This window comes from Marmota marmota, unplaced genomic scaffold (genome assembly GCF_001458135.2).
Source record: "Marmota marmota marmota unplaced genomic scaffold, marMar, whole genome shotgun sequence".
NCBI lineage: Eukaryota > Metazoa > Chordata > Mammalia > Rodentia > Sciuridae > Marmota > Marmota marmota.
In genome coordinates, this window is record NW_025999932.1 from 12,063,147 (window position 1) to 12,083,848 (window position 20,702).

Sequence of the window (20,702 nt, forward strand, 5' to 3'; positions counted from 1 at the left end):
ACAGTTCTCTGGGGGGGGGGGGGATCTGTCCTCTTCTTAATTCTCAGCACCACTTGGCATGTGGCTGATGTGGTCCCGCCAAAGCTTGAGCACATTAGCAATGGACCTGCTGGCTGCTGGTCCAGGGTCACCATTTCACACTTGCCTGCTGTGCAATGATATTGGGTAACATCTGGAACCATCTTATTTGACCTAGTGTTGAGTTTTTAATTATGGCCACCATTGGGTAGTTGAGCCAGAGAAATCTTGCCTGATGTGTCTTTGGTTTTATTCTATTTTCAGTGTGCATGTTCTTTTTTTTTTTTTTTTAATATAATTTTTATTGTTGTTCAAAACATTACATAGTTCTTGATATATCATATTTCACATTTTGATTCAAGTGGGTTATGAACTCCCATTTTTACCCCATATACAGATTGCAGAATCACATCGGTTACACATCCACTGATTTACATATTGCCATACTAGTGTCTGTTGTATTCTGCTGCCCTGCATGTGATGTTCCCCTTTGTACTTGGATGTGTTAAATGCGTGATGTGAATTTGTGCCAGTAGCTGGGGCCTACTTTGCCATATCTCCAGGAGGCTAGGCAATGTCCACAAGTCTTTCTCCCAGGAATGTGTTCTGGAAGTCGGTTCCCTCCCTGCCAGTGAGGCAGCTGCTTCAGCTGCTAGACCTGTGTCACACGAGCTCTGCAGAGGCCCGTTTCTCCCTCCCCAGGCCTACATCCAGGCTCTGCCTTGAACCTCGTTCTGGATTCGTGGTTCTTCACCTTCCTTGTTGGCACTGCTTTGTTCTCACTGGATGGTTCTGTGGTCACCTAGAGAATTGCGGGCACTGACACCCGTCTTGCAGCCTTCCTGGGAAGCCTGCTTTCCAGGGCCACACCCTTCCTGACCACTTGTGCTGGCTCCTTCTGGCTCTCACCCTGGGGTGCACCCTTACCGATGCCGCCTTCTTACAATTGGGACCGCTCCGGCTCTGGAGGGTCACTGATGTGGCTGTAAGGGATGACTGGTGTAGATTTATGCCTTTTTGAAAACCTGTCAGATAATGGTTTTGTTGGTATGTTGGAGAGTTTTGATAATTCTTTAGAGAAGTAAATTAATTTTTGAGTGGCTTTTTCTTAATCTTTCCTGGTTGATGGGATATCTTAAGAATTCTTGAATTAAACTTTTAAAACACATGTCCTCAGAACACTGTGTCCTTCCTCTCCCTACCTCCCTTTCTCCCTCATAGAGAAAATTTCATATTTCAGTATTTGCATTGCATTAGGTGGTAAGGATCAGATATCTTCAGGCATTTGTTTGTCCAAGGGAAAGCTGATTTGTTTTTTTAAAGGAAAATTGTGGGATGATGTATAATGGAATGTGTAGAAGGAGTCTTGCTAGCTATGCTCCTGGCTGAGAAATTCTGATGTCTTAGCATTGAGTGGCTGCTGGCTGCTGAAAGTAGATAAGCAAGCTGTGACATTGGCCAAGCTTTGTTACATTGGGTTAGGTACTCCACCTGCTTTACCTTGAGCTTTACCTGCTAAACCTTGACTTTTAATTACTTTTTGTTGACTTAATATGAGATTATAGGTTTCAGTTGCACTTAATGACTTCTTCTTATTATAAATGAAACCAGTGGAGATAGGTCCAAGACAAGGCGATGATAGAACAGGCTAGCAGCAGTGAGTTTGTGTTTCCTTGTGAGCTTTTCCTCTTGCTTCTAGCCATGGCTGGTGGATTTTGGAGTCACCGTTATCATTGTTGCTTATTATTTTGCAGGACTAGGGGTAGAACCCAGGACCAGTGTGTGCTAAGCAGGCCTGCACTGAGCTGCATCCTCAGCCCTGATGTTATTAGTGATCACATTTTCAGCAAGTGCAATGAGGTGAAGTTGGCTTATGTTGAAAATGTTTGGTAGCAGGGATGGGGATATAACTCAGTTAGTAGAGTGCTTGCCTCACATGCACAAGGCCCTGGGTTCAACCCCCCACCCCCACACAAATGTTTGGTAGCAAGCATTGGTTCTTTTAAAATAAATGTTGCTCTTTTTTTTTTTTTTAATTTTTATTTTTTGTAGTTGTAGATGGACAGCATGTCTTTGTTTATTTCTATGTGGTGCTGAGGATTGAACCCAGTGCCTCACAAGGCAAGGCAAGCACTGTCACTGAGCTATAGCCCCAGCCGGTGTGTCTCTTCTTGGAGGAGGAGATGCCACCAATCTTAGTTTCTGCACTGAGGTGTGGTGTGAGGACCTCCTGCTTTTCTTCTGACTCCTTCAGTCCTAGGTGACTCTGTGTTTCTGGACACTTTTTTTTTTTTTTTTTTAATTTGAAGTTGGTTTCTTGGAATTCAGAGGCTGACAGGCTTGGCCCTAAGAGAAAGGGGACATACACATGCCACACTCAAAAGCACAGTGGTTGCCGGGGACCTTAGGGCCAGTTGCAGCAGGAACTTGCCTTTAGAAGTCCTTGGGTTCCCATCAGTGTCTTAGTATGGTCTCTGAAGTTTGTATTCACGAGTACCAGCCCCAGGCAAGGTTAGCTACACGGAGCTACAGCAACCTGGCTCAGTTTCCCCACTAGTCAGGGTGGTCAGAATGGAGCCTGGTGTGCAGTGAGAGACAGGCTATTGCCACAGATGGGGACTAGGGACCTGCCTGCTTCCCCCCGTTGCCTTCTTACTAAGGGAAAGGATGGATCACAGTAAGTTAGCATTTCCTAGTTGAGTTTTTGTCTTTAAGAGGTTAGGTTACTGGGTTGAAAAAAGAAGAATTTTAGTTTGTGTCCTTGGGAAGGTCTGCTGGCAGTGGATTTTGGGTTTTAGTGTTTTTGTACCTAATCTTTAAAGTTCAAGTGTGGCTACAGAGAGAAATGCCTTTTAACCCAAATGCCACCTTTCCTCTTGCTTGGAACACCTCCCATCTGTCTCTTGGAGAGTAACTGGAAAAGTGAGTGTTGGGCCTGGTGGCGGAAGAAGTCACAGAGGGTGTGCGGTGGGTGGTTTCTCGGGGCACACGGTTCCCTGTGCAGAGTGGCTGGGTGTCCGTGGCTGGCCACGGTCAGCAGGAGACACTGGGGAGTTGTTACCTAGCTCCTTGCTTCTTAGAAGTTGAGTGTCCGGGTGTTTGTGTGTCTTTGTAGAATAGTTCACACATGGGCTATCTTTACAACCGGAGACAGCAGCATCTTCAGATCTGATGAGGTCAGGGGGCCAATTCCAGAAACTCAAACCAGGTTCAGAAAACTCATCCTTTGTTTTCTTGCCCGAGTCACGCTGCAGGCTAAACCCTGTGTTCGGGGTCAGCTGCTTGCTGAGGTGGCGGTCAGTCGCAGCGCGTGGCGGGCCCCCGGCTCACTCTTGCTGTTGTGATTGAGGGTCGAAGTTTCCCCGAGAGGCCCTAGTGCTTCAGTTCACGCCCGTGTCCTCGAGGCTGTCTGTTGTCACCCTTGCGGTGCGGGTGCCTGCACATCCCGTCCACCCACCTCTACTCCTGGGACGGGAGGAAGAGTCCTCCTTGTCTCCGGTTACCTACACGAGACAAGCCAGCAGGTGAGGAAGAGCAGGCTTCCGTGTCACAGACTCCCTGCAGAGGGCAGCAGGCTGGCGTGTGTGGGCGCGCTCCCTCGTGAACCTGGCTGGCAGGGCCAGACCTCCGGGGCTAGCTGTCCTGGGCTCTTCGTTCTTGGAAGGTGTGTGTGAGGGAGCCTGAGAGGTGAGGGGAGTGGCCGCAGCCTGTTTGGGGACCTGGCTTCTGTGGCCTTGCCGGGGTCTTCGTAGATGGAAGGAAACGGAACAGAATCGCTGGCCTCACCTCCTGATCCAGCAGGAAAAGGAGGCGTCATGTGAATTTTGTTAACGAGAATTCAGAGGGCAGTGGCGACGTAAACCCGTCCCTGAAATACTCCACGGACAGGGCCACAGTTTGTGCCGTGGAGACAACGCGGGCAGGTGAGTGGTCGGGGCCAGCCCCGAAAGAAGACGCATGGAGAAGGTGACAGGTGGCTGTGGAGCAAGAGTGCTGTGGCCAGGGCGCACCGAGGAGGGCTGCGGAGGAGGCTCTGGGCCGGGCTGTGCTGGAAGCAGGGGTGTGTGTGCCTGTGGCCTCCAGAGACGCCAAGGGGGCATGGGACGTGTCCCCGGAAACGGTGCGATCTGTCTGTTCTGTCATCCGTTTTGGGACTGGTCTAAGTTGTTTTCTTAGATTTTTGGCTGGTTATTTTAAACATAATTGTTTTAGAGTTACTTCAAGTGGCCGTCCTGTTTCCGTGATGCTTATTTGTATTTTCACTATTGTTGGCTTCAATTAATTGACTTACTGTCTGAAAAAAACGGATTTGGGGTTTATGATTCCATTTAAGTTATGCAAATGTACTAAGTTTCTGAAAAGAGGAAAGTCATGTGAATTTTTAGAAACGTGTTTAGATGCACAATTAGTTCTTTTGAGTGGTAATTTCCTCAGATGTCTTGTCTGTCAGTTGGATTTTTATTTGGGTTTGGGAGGAGGTAGTGTTCTTGCAGAGTAGCCCCGCTGTTAACCGGTGTGAGCGAGCGGAGAGGCCTTTTAGTCTGATGGGTTCTGAGCTTTGTAGCTGTTTCTTGCTGCAAGGAGAAGCTGCTCACCACGTTCCAGCTACAGTGGGGACATGTCTTCTTGCACACTAGCCTCATGCTGTGTTTGACATGGTAGCACAGAAGGAGTCGACTTCTTTTTTCCAGAAGAATTCCCTTCCTCTGAGCAATAAACAAAAGCTTTGTCCTTGTCACTTCAGTTAGGACCATAACAATTCTCTCTTCCACTCTGGCTGCCTCGCCATGGCTTGGAAGTCACATTTGTTTATTCCAAACTTGGAGATGAGGATTTGTTCGGTTCTTGTGCACGTGCTTGCTGCCTCTCGGCTTCCTGTCAGCTCTTCCCTGGTTAGTTGTGCTCAGCTACTAAAACCATTATGCTGCAATAGCCTCACCCCACCCCACCCCACAACCAAAAAACCCTGGAAATTAATCTCACCAAGGAGGTGAAAGGCTGCTACAATGGAAATGAAGAACATTGAAGAAGACCCAGAAGGACGAAAAGACCTCATATGTTCACAGAGAGGCAAACAATATTGTTAAAATTTCCATACAGCTGAGAGCAGTAAACAGACTCAATGCAATGCCCATGAAAATACCAGTGATGTTAACAGACCCCACGTAGCCAAAGCGATTCTAAGCCAAAACAGCAATGCTGGAGGCACCACAACACCTGACTTCCAATTATACCACAGAGCTGCAGTTACAAAACTGCATGGTCCTGGGAAAAAATAGACACACAGATCAGTAGCACAGAAGAGAAGACACAGACAAACCCACATTTCTACAGTTGTCTGATCCTTGACAAAGGTGTCAGAAACATACATTGGCGACTAGACAGCCTCTTTACCAAATGGTGCTAGGAAAACTGGTTATGCACATGAAAAGAATGAAACTAGACCCTTTTCTCTCACCCTGCACAAGAATCAACTCAAAAATGGGTTAAAGGCCTAGGAATTAGACCAGAAACGATGTACCTCTTAGAAGAAAATGCAGGGTCAACACTCCAGCATATAGGCACCAGCAAGGGCTTTCTCAAGAGGACCCCTGAAGCTTAGGAATTAATGCCAAATATTAATAAATGGGATGGCAGCGAATTAAAGGGCTTCTGCACAGCAAAGGAAACAGTTAAGAATATGAAGAGAGTCTACAGAATGGGAGAAAATTTTTGCTAGCTACTATTCTGACAGATGATTAATGTGTAGAATACATGAAGAACTCAGAGAAACTTAACACCAAAAAACCCCAATTGATAAATGGGCAAATGAATTAAACAGACACTTTTCAAAAGAAGAAATGAAAAATGGCCAACAAATATGTGAAAAAATGTTCCACATCATTAGCAGTTAGGGAAACGCAAATCAAAACTACACTGAGTTTTCATCTCAGCCAGAATGACAGTCATCAAGAATAGGAATAACAATAAATGCTGGAGAAAAACGAACACTTGGTGTTCACTGTTGGTGGGATTGTCAGCTAATGCAACCACCAAACAGTGTGGAGGTTCCTCAAAAGACTAGGCGTGAAATCGCCATATGACCCAGCAATACCACTCCTCAGTATTTATCTTAAAGAACTGAAGTCATCATACTACAGTGACACATGCATACCCATGTTTATAGCTGCACAATCCACAATAGCCAAATTATGGAACCAGCCTAGGTGTCCATCCACAGACGAATAGATGAAGAAAACGTGGTATGTATAAACAGGAGTTCAATTCAGCCATAAAGAAAAGTGAAATTACATCACCTGCAGGAAAATGGATGGATCTTGAGAACATTATGTTAAGTCAATGCCAAACTCAGGAGGTCGAGCGTGGTATATTTTCTCTCATATGTGGAAGCTAGAGAGGAAAAAGGAAAAGCAAAGTGGAGGAGTGAGGATGTCATGAAAAATCAAAGGAAGGTCAGTAGAGGAAAAGGGACCAAGAGGTGGAAGGCCTGTGGAGCGATATTGAACATATTACAGGGTGTGCACATACGATTTTGGAACAGCAAACCCACCATATGTACAGCTGTAATGCACCGATAAAAACGTTCAGGGAAAGACGAATGATGTGCTGGATGGGAGTTTAGGATCGGGGACCCTGTCCCCCTCCTGTGTGAGTGGTTTCAGGACAGCACTCTCCAAAGTTGTTCTTGCCCTTTGGAAGTTATTTACTGAATCCTTGATTGGCCCTGGCCCTGGCACAGCTGCTGGGAGAGGGAGAAACACATCTGTTTTCTGTAAGAGTAATTCTGATCGCATGCTATCTGCTGTTGTGCTTCTGGGAAAAATCAGAAATAGTGCTTTGAGACCCTGGCATCAGACTTCACTGTGACCAGGGACAGAGCAAAGCTCTTTGTTTCCTTTTAGATCGACCAAACAAAACCAGCAAGGAAATCTTGCTTTGCAATCACAAGGAAGGGCTGGAAGTGGCTCAGTGGTAGGACACTTGCCTAGAATGTGCCAGCGAGGCCCTGGTTTGCACCCCCACGCCACTCCCCAAATCCAATCAGAAGGGAATGCTGTCCGTTTCACACCAACGTGGAAAAATCAGATGGTTGCTGCTGAAGTCGATATGATGTAAAGGATCTGCTTTCGCTGTTTCCAAGGATGAGGATGGAACTCTCTTTCCTCCTGAACACACTGTCCTGGAGTAATTGAAGAAAGTCCCGGGGGACATCTGGCAGCTCCATTTTAGGGTTTTACATCCAGAAAGTTGAAAGGAAGTCAAATTCCAATTAGGCTAAATATTTTACTTCTACAAAAATAAATTCAACTGCTTTCTGGCTAATGTTATCTATAATTTAAAATAAGTATTAATTGAGTTTCTGGCTCTTTGTGTCTAGATACACGCTCTGCATATTGAAACCTCTGGAGTATCTCAGCACAGCACACCTGATGTGTTAGGTAAAATAATTATGCCACAGGCTTTCTGGAATTTCTGAAACCACGTTATTTCTGAACAAATTCTGAAACATGGTATGATACAAGAGCTGACAGATCACAGTTTGGTTACCAGGCAGTCCTTGTCACGTAACCTGGAGAAGCCTTATTCCCAGGGAGCTGACCCCTCACTGGGGGTGGAGGGAGGGTGGTCCTGTACTGCAGTGTTAGGTGCAGGCCTTCAGGTGAGTGACACCTGCTTCACAGTATAAAACTGGCAGACCCAGGCCTCTGCTGGGCCCTGGAGTAGCTGTAGGGAGTGTGGTGGCCGCTGCCCCTTGAGGCTTGCTGGGTGCTAGGCAGAGCCGCGGGGCTGCCTGCTTCCTGCCAGTCGGGGCTGGGCCATTTGGGTCCTGTGGACCTTGGCAGGGTCTCCTCACCGACTACATGTAGACCCTAGGGTGGTGTTTCCTGCCACGTTGGGTGTCAGGCAAGGAGCCAGTGTCCTTAGGTCGGGGGCCCTCCCCTGGACCTGTTGCCTGACGCCGGCACCCCAGATTCCTATGTCCAGCCCGAGTGCAGCTTGACTGTTCTCCTTTGCTCCTTAATAACTCATCATAAACCAAGAACCTACCGTGTGACCAGTGTCCACTCTGGAGAGGAACTCTGCAGAAAAAAAAGGCGAGTCAAGTGGCCCAAAGCAGGAAGGAGGAGAGCCCCAAGTTTTCAGACACCAGGAAAGCCACCAGGGTAGCTAGCTGGGAGAGCCCAGTCACTCTCCTCCCGTGGCTGGGGAGGATTCCCAGTGCACAAGGCCTGCACTGAGCAGCCTTCACGGGAATCACCCGTTTCCTAGGTGCCAGGTGGTGCTTTTAAAAGCAACTCTTTAAAATTCAGCAAAATGCATGAGGTCTTCTGAGCCAGTTCACCTGCTGACTCACCTTGATCTCTCTGGTCGGGATCTTAAAGAACGAGGACTGAAAATCAACAATCACTCTTCAGGTTTTTGGTATTGATATTTCTGACATGTTTACATAGTTGACAAGTAAAATTTTTACCCAGCAGAAGGATAATCTTGTCATTACTGGGAATCATATTAGTAGTTAACAATGTTTCACTTTTGTAGAAGAAACACATTGTTAGCTTTATAACATAATTGTAACAAAACTTAACTCAATTCAGCAGTTTCTAATTGTTGACTGACTGCTCTTAATGAGGACAGATGTGCTGGAGGGAAGAAAAACCTTACTTCCCAGGGCTCAAAAACTTTCCTTTAATAGATTTATCATAGTCTTGTGTCAAATTTGTGTTGATTGAGAGAGGAACATCTAGATGCCCCCCCAGGAGGGATCCTCCTCCACCCCCACAGCCCCTTCCAAAACAGACAGCCTCGTGGTACAGACCATAAGAAGAGCATTTGAGACACCCCAAGTTCTTTCCAATTTATAAAGGATTTTAAAACCAAAAATTTTTATTCTGGGCATGGTGGGGGTGAAGCATGCAGGTCCCTCAAATTGCAGGTGGGCATTTCTGACAGGCACTTGATGGAGGCAATCAGATCAGAGTTCATTAGGTTTCTACAAGGAGCCCAGTTTAAAAAGCAAATGTTGAGAACAATCAATCACAAGGTGGCATTTTCCTTACCAGAACCCTTTAGAAATTAATAGTGAGTGTTTGTTGCTGTGGTTCTTGTTTAGGTTTCTGATTCCCAGCTCTTCTTCCTCACCACGTGACCAGACATCTTCAGTAGTAACATGGGCAGAGGCCGAGCACCTGAGGAGGATTGAGAGAACCAAAAGCTGTAAAGCTGTTTCGTACAGTGTGAAGTATAGGGGTGGGGACCTTCATACTTGATCAGAAAAAGGAAGGAGAAATTTTGGGGTTGTCCCCTTCTTAGGGACAGTGACCACCCACTGTATCCTCTGGGTCCTATGGAGCCCTCAGCTTCCCCCAGTGCAGGCCTCTTGGGGGCAGGCTGAGCCAGTCCTGGGAGTTGCTAGGGGTGGGCTGGGTGGGCTCAGGAAAAAAGAGACTAGGGTAGTTGAAGTGCCTGCGTAGTCACGTCTAAAACACGGACTTTCTCTTTTTTCCTCTGAAAACCCGGTCTGTTTGGGCTCCTCCCCTCAGTGGTTGTTCACTCCCCATCTCAGGAAGTGCTGCATCCCTGCAGAATCCCCCCCCCCCACACCTATTGTGATGTCATCAGAAAGTTCTGGGCCTCACTGGGTAGTTGTTAAAATGATCAGTTCCCTCAGGGCTTAACATAAGGAAAAAAACTCCTTTGCATCTCTTGGTGTGTGTGTGTGTGTGTGTGTGTGTGTGTTGGACGAGGCCAAAGCAATTCATTTATTCCCGCTTTTCTTCCTGTAGTTCTTATTCTTTGTAAATTTAATGAATATGCTGTTGAGAAAGGGGATCCATTTGTTCAGATTTTAAAAACTTAGTCTCCTAAAGTTTATGATTTATCTGTTTTTTTGTCTACAATGATTTTCTTTACACCCACATACACCGCCCAAGTGCAGGACTTTGCTCATGTTCGGTACTTGCGTTGTTCTTGATGACAGTGGCTGGAGGTTATTTATTGTGTTAAAAATTACAGGATTTACTTGTCATTGTGATATTTTTATAATTATGCATATCTCCTTTTTTTTTTTTACTTTACTTTTAAAAAGACTTATTGATTGGACACTTCAATTTGGGGGGTGCTTGGTCATGAAAATACTGCTATGAATTTGTTCTAAGTAAATCTGGCTATGTGATAGTTTTGTTGTGTGTATCGGGTTCCCAGCATCATTTTGAGCTAATTTGTAGTGATGGTTTTGATTTTTTCCTTTGATCTAAGAATTAGGAACAGTGATGTTGGGTTGCTCTGTTCTAGTCCATACGTCCTCAGGTTTAGTTGCACAGCTGTGTTCGCAGTGGATACTTACTTTACAGCCATCTTTGTGCCATTCCATGTTTGTTCCTGCCTCCGAACGCTTCAGTCCTTCCTGAGGCCCCTCCACCAGCTCAGGCCAGGGCCTGCCTCCTAGTCAGCAGCACCCCTCTCCCATACTTGGCCCTAAGCCCAGTGAGGAGGGCCCTGTCAGCCACAGGGCATTGTTTTCGGGTGAGCCGGGGAGGGTGTGCTGTGGCAGGGTGACAGGTGTGGGGCTGTAGGGCCAGGCTGGAGAGCTGGAGGAACCAGTAACTGTGCAGCTCAGGATGCTGAGGCCTCAGAACAAGAGGGATCAATGATGCTACCCTGGTCCATTGTACCCCAGTCCAGGATCCAAGTCCTGGGAATCCCTGGAGAACCACGGGCAGAGTCCACTTTGGAAGAGTTACGGAGCTGGAGTCTGATGGTCCCGAGGCGATGGCAGCAGCAATCAAGACCCTGTTCAAGAAGAATTAAACTTGCTGCTCCTTCCTTGTTCTTCCAATTTTTATTCCACCCAAGTCTCCAACCTGTTGGATGGTGCTGCCCATGCTGGGAGGATCTCTGCTTTAATTTGCTGCCTCATTCCTAGACACACCCAGAAGCTTCAATCTTGGGGGCATTTCTTAATCCAATCAAGTTGGTGATTCAGATTGACAATCACGATGACTTGTGCAAAGGAGGCATCTATCTAGCACAGTGCCTGGTGTCTCAGGGCACAGAACAGCCCAGACTTCCTCCTGTGTCCCAGCCAAGCAAGTCCCAGGCGCTCTGCACCGCACCCACCCTGGTGTCTTCCTCTGTCCTTCTGTGTGTATTTCCTTGGACCCAGAATCCTGAAACAGCCGTGGCTCTTGCTTTCCCATCCAGCCCCGGGGAAAGCTCCTTGGTGCTGCCTACAGAGTGTCTGGTCTCGCCTGACCTCTGCTTTGATTTTGGGNTTTCCCAGGAAACGTGCAGCCAGCTCTGTGTTGTTGGCTGGTGTCCCTAATAACTGCCGTGCTGTGTGTCTCTGTCTACCCCCCCCCCCCCCCCCCCGCTGTTCTGTGAACTAGGGCAGTAAGTGGAAAAGTGACCAGAGAGAGTTAATGCTGTCTTGCGATTTTAAGGTCATCTTATTGTTACCTGATAAACCAGGCAGGAACCTTTCGGGGCCCACTCCCAGATTAACAAACTTTCAAAGTGTCCTTTCATTTTGTTTCAGCTGAAAGTTTTTGGAAAAACTTGGGAAGAACCAGACAAAGTCACTGAGCCACTCCGTTTTTCCCCGCCCCCTTTTTCTTTTTGATATTGGGGTACTAGGGATTGAACCAGGAGTGTTTTGTCATGCCACTGAGCCAAATCCCCAGCTCTTTTTGTTTTTTTGAGACAAGGTCTTACTGAATTGCTTGGGGTCTAAGTTTCTGAGGCTGGCCTCAAACTTGTGATCCTCCTGCCTCAGCCTCCTGGGTTGCCGGGATTACAGGTGTTTGCCACTGTGCCTGGCTCTGACTCATTCTTTTAGGGACCTAGAATAAACTTGTTTCATTATAATATTGAATCTAGCATGCCCAGAAGTATTCTTGTCTGTTGTCTTTCCTTTTGGGACAGGTGCTCTATGGCCTTTAGCTGAGCATGCACAGAAATGTGGCTACCCTTACATGGGCTTCCCTATGTGAATATGTGGAGGCTCTTTGAATAAAACCCCCGTGCTTTCTTTCTAGGGAGAGCATTGCTTTCTAAGTAACCACAGGTTCTTCTCACGTGTTTCTAGTAACAAGTCTTGCTCCATCCTTTATATCCTGGCTTTGCCCTTTGTCTTTGCCCTCGCCAAGGCGGGAACCTCATGTGTGTGGTTCTATTGTTAACCGAGGGAATTAAGTGCTCTTCTTCACCTGGTGGCTTGCATAGGTTCATTGCACTCCTTCAGTTAATCTTTTTTCCCCCAGTTGTACATATCATTTGTGACGGAGGGAAAAACTTCCTCTATTTGTTTGGGTTCTGTACCTGGGAATGAAACTCACACAGGATATGCTAACAGGAGAAAAGGGCTCGAACATATGCATGTAGGAGCCAGCGAAGAGATGCCTGGCTTTTTAAATGACCAAAGTCACAGATTTGTATTTTCAACTTCGTAGGGAAGGGGGGAAAGGGAGAGTCTCAGGAACACACAGTTGCTCTTTTTTTTTTTTTTTCTAGGGAGGACAAATGGATCTCTAGAACAAGCGAGGTTAGAGAGTGTGCTCTGGTGTTTGTGTGTACAGGTGGCCTTCTTGTCTCCCCTGGACCTAAGCTCCCTGGAGGAAGGGTTTGTTCCTCTTGGGAGGGAATTCACAGCAGCCTCATTTCCCAGAGGCAGCTGCTTTTGGTCTGTTGAGGGCCACAGCCGAGTTGGGATGACGCATGGCATTTTTGCCAGAAGTAGTGGTTGAGAGGTGACGCCAGGGAGCCATTAAGATAATGACTTTCAAGTACTTGAGGAGTTCCCATTTAGTTCGCTTGCGCTCTTCCGGGGATTCCTGAAGAGTTCGCATTGGTTGGGGAAGTGCCGGAGGAGGGATTTCAGGTTGGTGGTTGCTGGAGGAGCCGAGTGGGTGGGTTTGGGAGAGTTCCCAGGAGTGTGTGTGGAGTGTGCTGGTGGAGTTCAGAAATAAAGTTTGTTCCTGCTTCATTTGCTCGTGATTTGTGCCCAGCCAGACTGCGGCATGGTCAGATAAGGGAAGCCCAGGAAGGTTCCTTTGCATTTGCGGAACCTCCGCCATCTTCATGGAACCGTGAGCTCACCGCGTTTCTCCAGAAACCTCGTTCCAGCTGCTGCCTGGCTCTTCTCCCCAGAGTGCATATCGTGTGGCAGAGATGCAGATGAGGAGACAGTTCCGTTTCCCACCCACCCTGGTGTCTTCCTCTGTCCTTCTGTGTGTATTTCCTTGGACCCAGAATCCTGAAACAGCCGTGGCTCTTGCTTTCCCATCCAGCCCCGGGGAAAGCTCCTTGGTGCTGCCTACAGAGTGTCTGGTCTCGCCTGACCTCTGCTTTGATTTTGGGTGGATCTTCCTCCTCTCCTCTCCATTCACTCCGCCATGCTGCAGGGGCTGATTGTTTATTGCATTGGCAAAGGTCTGGAGACTATCCACTGCTTATGGAATGAGCCTTCACCTCGTCAGCTGGTCCTGTAATGCCAGATTCGTGGGACCCCAATAGACCTCCAGGAGCCAAGTCCGATGCAGTCACACAAGAGTCTTTATTGCAAGCTCGAGCCTGGACTCACAACTGTTTCCACCGCAGCGGTCCCAGGAAGTGAGTCCCGGTTCTTTGCTCAGTGAGATTTTAAAGGTTTTTGGGGATACTCTATGCGTCACAACATCACACAGGAAATCATTCCATACTGCAGGAAAATCAAACAACAACTCTTAACATTGATTAGCACATTCCCTGGCAGGAACAAGTGGGGTCGGGGTGATTGGTTAGTACAAAAGGGGATTCCTTTGAACTGATTGTTTAAGCCATGAGGGGTGTACGTGCTAAACTACATGGTTTCCCAACATGTTATCAACCACCATAAACTACTGGGAAGGGGGGGTCATCTGGCATCCCAGGTATTTTCCCTGTCTCATGCTGATTGGTGGTTACTAGGGGGTTGCTATGGGTCCTCACCTAGCCTGAGACAGGGACACCTGGCTCCACAGATCCTCTCCTGTTATTTGCAGACAAACAACTCAGCAGGGTGGGTATGTGCCTAGGAGTGTGCTCTGTGGGTTTTTCCAAGGACAAGGGTCACGCCCCCTTCCTCTGGACAGGCCTTGAGGTAGAAGCTGTTTTCAAAAAATGGAGTCACATCAGTTTCTCAGTACCCCGGGGTGTCCATCTTGTTCCTGAGTACTTTCGCTGAATGTGCTTGCTTTGTGTCTGTAGAACACATCCACCTGTTACCCCGACCCAAGCTGGCTGATCGGAGCCCTTCACAGGACGACTTGGTGCCTCTTCTATTCCTTGAGCATGTTGAGGTGTCTCACTTAGATCACCCGGCCTTCCTGAGCCTGGTGTTCTGTGCGTCCACCATTGAAGTTTTTTAGCCCACTTTTCAGTTATCAAAATCTCCTTAAAGTCAAGAGTATAGATCTTAATTCATTTTGTGTGTCCAGAGTCCATATGATGTGTCTAGCTAATCATGTAAGAAATTCCAGCAACCTTGAGATGGAAGAACAATGGAAGAACCCTTTGAGGTCAGGACCTGCATTCTGCACTAACTACAGGCTGTCAGGGAGAAGCGAGGGAGGTTTGGAGAGAGGGTCACAGTCCCCTGTGGGCTGGGGTCCAGACAGGGGACACTCCTGAGTTAGTATATAGTAGGTAACTGTATGGGCACAGCTTGTATACCAGGCTCTGCCTGACTTTCTCTGTCACCCTCTGAGCTGGATGCTCTTGGGTCCCCTGAACAAAGGAGGCAACTGAGGCTACAGGAGGCTGAGGACTTCTCTGACATGGGTGGGCTAGTGACCCAGAAGCTGATAAGGGGCTGGTATAGGTTAGATGTCACATGACCCCCAAAGCTCATGTGTGAGACAGTGGAAGAAAGTTTAGTGGCAAGATGATTGGGTTATGAGAGTTTAGCCTAATCAGTGCATTATCCCTTAGAGGGATTAACTGGGTGGTGACTGTGGACAGGTAGGGTGAGGCTGGAGGTGGTAGGCCCCTGGGGGCGTCCTTTGGGGCATGTATCTGTCTTGATGTTGGAGCTCTGCTTCCTGATTGTCTTGTCTTGAGCTGCTTTCCTCCACCCCGCCCTTCCACCATCATGTTTTGCCTCACCTTGGGCCCAGGGCAATGAAGTTAGCTGCTTGTGACCAAGACCTCTGAAACTGAGCTCCAAATAAACGTTTCCACTTCCAAAATTGTTCTAGTTAGGTTTTTTTGGTCACAGCTGCAAAAACAGGGACTAAATCCGGAGGGCTTCGAATGTAGTGCAGATGCAAAGCAGAGCATTGTTTTCAAATTCTTGCTTTAAAAATCTTTCCTTGTTAACTATGGGGAATCTCTCTTGCTTCCTTATATTTTCTTAACTTTTCTGGAGGTACCTGATACCTTCCATGCCTCACAAAGGTCAATGTGGAGAGCCTCAACCTTTAGTCACCAATTCTGGATTCTTAGAAAGTACTTGCAAACAGTTTAAGGCAAGCTTTCCTGTGAATGGTCATCACATCTGCATTACGCTAATTCTGCAAGGAAGAACTACCAAAAAGCAAAAACTAAAGACAAATGGGAAAAGGCTGTGTTGGTGACTCATGATACAGAACGCTGGTTTCTCTTAAAGTTAAAGCTCCTGCATTCAAGGAAGGTCAGCAGCCCATTAGGAAAATGGACAAAATGTATAAAGTGTTTGCAAGAAAGAGTAATTACCTGACTTCAATATAAGAAGAGGTCTAACCTTGTAAGAAGAGATGGTAAATTTCACTTACGGATTGATGACCACCTTTAGTTTACTAGGGTTGCCACAGCCAAGCACATGTTGAGTATCTAATCTGAAATTGGAGGTGCTCCACAATCTGAAAGTTTTGAGCACCTATCTGATGCTACAAGTGGAAAATTCTACTTGGGGAATCAATGGGTCACAGTCAAAATTCACGTCCACTGAAGTCATTGTAAAATCACCTTCAGGCGATGTGTATACACTGTGTGTAAAACAAAAGTGAACTCTGTTTACAGCTGGGTCCCATCTCTGAGGTGGTTGGGGTGTGTGTGTGCATGTGTGTGTGTAAATACCACATTCCCCCAACTACCACCTCCAGTTCCAAAGCCAGACAGGGTGGCTTTTACAGAGATCTGTTCTCTTCATCCTCTGGAGACTGGAAATCCAGGCCATGGTGGGGTTGTTTCTGGGAGCCTTATCTCCTTGGCTTATAGGTGGCTGCCTTGTCTTCACAAGGTCTTCAGTCCTTGTGACCATGTGTCTTGGGGCTGAGGAAGTAGCTCAGCGGTAGAGCACTTGCCTGTCATGTGGTAGGTCCTGGGTTCAAGCCTCAGCGTTGCAAAAAAGAAAGAAAAGAAAAAATCCTGTGTGTCCTAATCTGCAGTCTTTACCAGACACCAGCCATATTGGATTAGGACCCAGCCTGATAGTGTCCTTGTAACTTAATTACCTCTTTGAAGACACTGTCTCCATATCCAGTCCTGTTTGAAGTACTGAGGGTTAGGGGCCTCACACTGTGAGTCTGGTGGTGGTGGTGGTGGTGGGGGGGGGGCAGCAGTTCAGCTCATAAAATAACAACAAAAGTGGAAATAACTGTCTCTGCAAAGGACAAGAATGCATCTGTTAAAGTTCTGATGGATCCCTGACCCCTCAGTTCTGATGGCAGAACGACAGATGTTTGAGGTTCTTCATGGACACCTGGCTCCTGATAGAGTAAAAACACCTAATGTCGCCAGAGCCTAGACTAGTTATGGCAAGACAAAGCAAGCCCTAGGTGGGTTTCCAGGGCATGCTAAGAAAGTTTCAGTAAAAGCAAAAGCGTGCCATGTGTCTGAATGTTACCATTTGGGTAAAAGAGGAGAAAGATTTTATAGGAATTTGCTTGTCTATGGGTCGGGCATCTTATGGACATATGTCCAGACATCTGGGGACGGGGGGGGGGGGAAACTTCTCACTTTATGTACTTTGTTACCTTTCCAAAATATTGACTCCTGAATTTACTTATTAAATATTCATTTCCCTTATGAGAAAATTATATCATGAGGTCATTCATGATTATGTTGTTTGAGGTTGATTTAAAGAATAAGACTACTCTGGTTCATATTGCTTTTTCTTATATACCTGCTCATATTTCTTCCTGGAGAGTGAGCCGTGCTCTGTAGGTTGGAGGGCAGTGGTCTTCATGGGTCCTTTGCAGGCCAGGCCAGGCCCTCCTTTCAGGCCCTCTGGCCCCAGGCTTCCAGGGTAGAAGGCCGATGGACCATTGGTCCAGGTTTCATTTTGCTCAGAAACTAGTGAGTTCTGTTAATTGAGCCAGTTATTTCGAGGCATGTATGGGTAAGGACCTTGATGAAGCTTGTGACGGATGCTCTTTTAGTATCCTGAACTTTCACTTGGTCATCTCATTTTATTGTCTCTTGGACTGTGAGATTTGAAGTATCTACTTTTTTTTATGGATGAGGAATCTGGAGCTTGCCCAATGTGTCCAGGAGAGTCTGCCATAGTCCTCTAGCAGGAGTGGCAGTGGACAGTAGTCCCCTGGTCCTGTGGAGAGGCCGTGGATGGTACTGAGCCCTGTGTGTCCAGTGCATACGTGTGTGTGGTAAAATCAAACTTTGGCACAGTAAGAGATTAGCAATATGATGATAAATAGTTATAACAATATGCTGTAATAAAAGTCATGTGACGAGGGTGTTTGTCTCTTGAAGATTCAAGACACATTTTTGCACCTTAATTGACTACTGGTAGCAAAAACCTCAGAAAGCAAAACTGGTGGCCAGCTGAGTCAGCCTTCTGTATCCTTGAGTTCCCCATCTGTAGAGACAAGTCTGTGGATCAGAAATTCTCAGGGAAAAAAATTGTGTCATTACTGAACATGTGCAGACTTTTCCTTGACATTGTTTTCTGAACAGAGCCACACGACAGCTGTCTGCGTCACCGTAGGACGTGTTAGGCATGCTGGCCGACTAGAGGTGGTTTAGAGCACATGGTTGCGGATGTGAGTAGGTTGTATGCGGACAGCCATTTTATGAACTCGAACATTGACAGATTTGGTGTCCACAGGGTCTGGGAACCCATCACCCCCCCAGACCTTGAGGGGTGACTTGCATCCCTTCTGAGGGTTCTTGCTTTAGGGTTGGTGGGGGTGAAAGTGGTTGTCGGAGAGGGTGAGCTCCAGGTGCTCCAGGGAGCCCCCCTGGTGACTGTGTTGCATAGGGGCCTGTTCTGCCCGTCATGTGAGGGCCACAGGTGTGTGCTGAGTGGCTCAGCTCCACGCCAGTGGGTTTTAGGACCCGTCCTTCCCTCTGTGACTGTGTTTCATGGTGTCATAGTACCTCTGACCTAATCGAAGGGGGAGGAGTGCCGTGTTTATTCTTAGCACCCTTCTTTTTCTGCAGGAAAGATGAACTGGCAGTTGGGGTTATAGTTTAGAATGATCTTGGCCAGGAAGGTGGGGAGCAAAGCAGAGCCCATAGGGGCTGGGGGCTGGGCAGAGAAGTGTCCAGGACAGGGAGTTCATGAGTATGGAGTCCCTGGGAAGAACCGTGGGGTCGGGCGCCCGCGGCAGGACCTGGCCTGAGGCAGGGGGCAGGGGGATGTTAGGCTTCCTGTCAGGGCTCTGCTCTGACCCCTAACTTCCCACAGCTTTGAGGGGATGGCCTTTCTTCAGGTCCCCGTCCACCTGTCACTCTCCTTGCTTGTTAGCTGTTCTTGTCCTTCAGGTGGTGCCCTTGGAGCCTTGGGGACTGGCCTGAGAGCCCCGAGCCATGACCGTTTCCCGGGGTGACTTTGAGTGGCTGCAGTAGTGTGCACACCCAGGGAGGTCAAGGGCAAGTGAGAGTAGGACTTACCATTTCATGCCTCAGCAGGTGCTGGTGGGAGTGGGGACATTAGTCACGGGAGGCTGTGACCTGAACAAGGACTTAAGGTGTTTCCTAAATTCCCTGGAAGCTGGTGGGCCTGGTGTTTGGGTAGCATTCCCCCACCCCCTACCCGGAAGGAGCTGGCTATAACAGACAAGCCTGGGCTTTCTACAGCCCTGTCCAGGAGGAAGGGTGGGGCTTTGGCCTTCGGGCTGGGCGGTCAGTTGCCTCTGCTTCCTACGATTGCAGAGAGGGGGAAATCCCCCCAAACTTAGGATGATGGAAAAATAGGTCAGAGCTCCCAGCTGGGGCTTCCTTGAGAGGAAATCAGCCCAGCCGGAGGGTTATTTCATTTTTCCCTGGGTAGGTAGTTACCTCCCTTGTTAGGTAGAGGCTGGAAGAGAGCAGCAGCACATTCTCTGAGAAGGGTGGATCTTGGGAGTGTCCAGTGGAAGTGATGAGGGTGTGGCCACTGTTATTGCTGTTTCAGGAAGCAGCATTGTGACCTTCCCCAAGTCTTTGAAATATTGCTTCCCAGTGTGTCCTTGCACAACTAGCTGCAGAGGGGAGAGGCTGCCAGGGGACGTGGCCTCCCTGCCCGGAGCTTATCTTGCTGTTAGCAAATTTAATGCTCAGATAATAAAAGGAACGGGAGCTGAGTCAAGCAGAAGCCAAACAAAAGGGAGTGGGAACAGAAATTGAAAGTTCCAAAGCCTCTTAGAGAAAATGTAGATTTCCTGTGTCATCTAGAAAGAAACTGGTCTTCCCTGAACTAGTGTGTTTCTGACCATCAGATAGGATGTTTCTGAAATGCCTAGAGAAAGCAGTGCCAGTGAGCCAGTTAATCGAGATCTTTAAGCAAGTGTATTCAGGAAATGAAAGGAATGTTGGGACGGGACATTTTCTAGAATAAGCACTGAGACATCATGGGGCATGGAATGGAAAGTCCTACTCTCAGCTGAACTTGCCCCTTCCAAGTAGGCACCTAGGACTGATGGCCGTTGAGCACGTGCCGTGTCTGTACCCATCACAGGGACCCCCAGGCACCTCATTCGAGGCTCTGCCCTACCCCAGCAAGACGGAGCTTGCGCTCATTCGTCAGTGATCTGGGGCATTATAGCTTGAGCACGTGTTCTGCATACATTAGAACTCGGGCTGTTGGACTAGCTTAGGGAACTCCAGATGGCAGAATTTAGTTTAAGTTGAAAAAGGAATTTCTTCCACAAATGCAGAGAGTGCCTCAGTGCCTCCTAACAGGGGAAGGCCGGCAATGTAGGTCACCTTTCCCGAGGAGCAGAGGACTGCAGTTGGCCTTTCCAGAGCTTCAGAGCAGCAGGCACTTTTTAGTTCCCTGTTAAGTGGAAAATACAGAGAAATAAGTCTGAAGTGGACGTCGGACCTACAGGTGGAGAGGGAGACTGCAAGAGCAAAAAGGCTGGGAAACTGGGACTCAGTCTAGAAAGGCTCTTCTGAGTCTTTGTAGTGACACTCACATGGGGACTGGGGAGGGACCTGGTACATTCTGAGAGCTGGGCACAGTGCAGTCCTGAAGGGGACCTGGGGTCTGGTCTGGAGGTCTGGAACACACTCTCTACATGAGCTGTGGCAGGGGCCCGGGGAAGGCCGCTGCCCTGCAGGGTGTGGGAGGCCTCCTGCACGCTGTGATGGGTGCCTGGCTCTCACCTAGACATGCTTTCCTTGTTGCTATGTGTTTATAAAACTTTCTGGATCCTGAATAACAGTGAAAACAATCTTTCCAAATATTTAAAATATTTTTTCTGGTTTTATTTTTAAAGTAAATTCTTCCTTTTTTGTTTCTGTGT

General features: G+C 47.7%; 1 protein-coding gene and 1 long non-coding RNA gene across 4 annotated transcripts in view; both read left to right on the plus strand.

Annotated features, from left to right (window-relative positions):
- The window catches only part of Stk24 (serine/threonine kinase 24), a 63,947-nt gene that overhangs the window by 19,920 nt on the left and 23,325 nt on the right, over positions 1-20,702 (plus strand). The gene's annotated exons all lie outside the window — the stretch shown is intronic.
- On the plus strand, positions 9,995-20,697 carry LOC125616073. Its single transcript, XR_007346688.1, has 3 exons — positions 9,995-10,006; positions 17,603-17,613; positions 20,343-20,697. It is a non-coding gene; the product is annotated as an uncharacterized LOC125616073 (long non-coding RNA).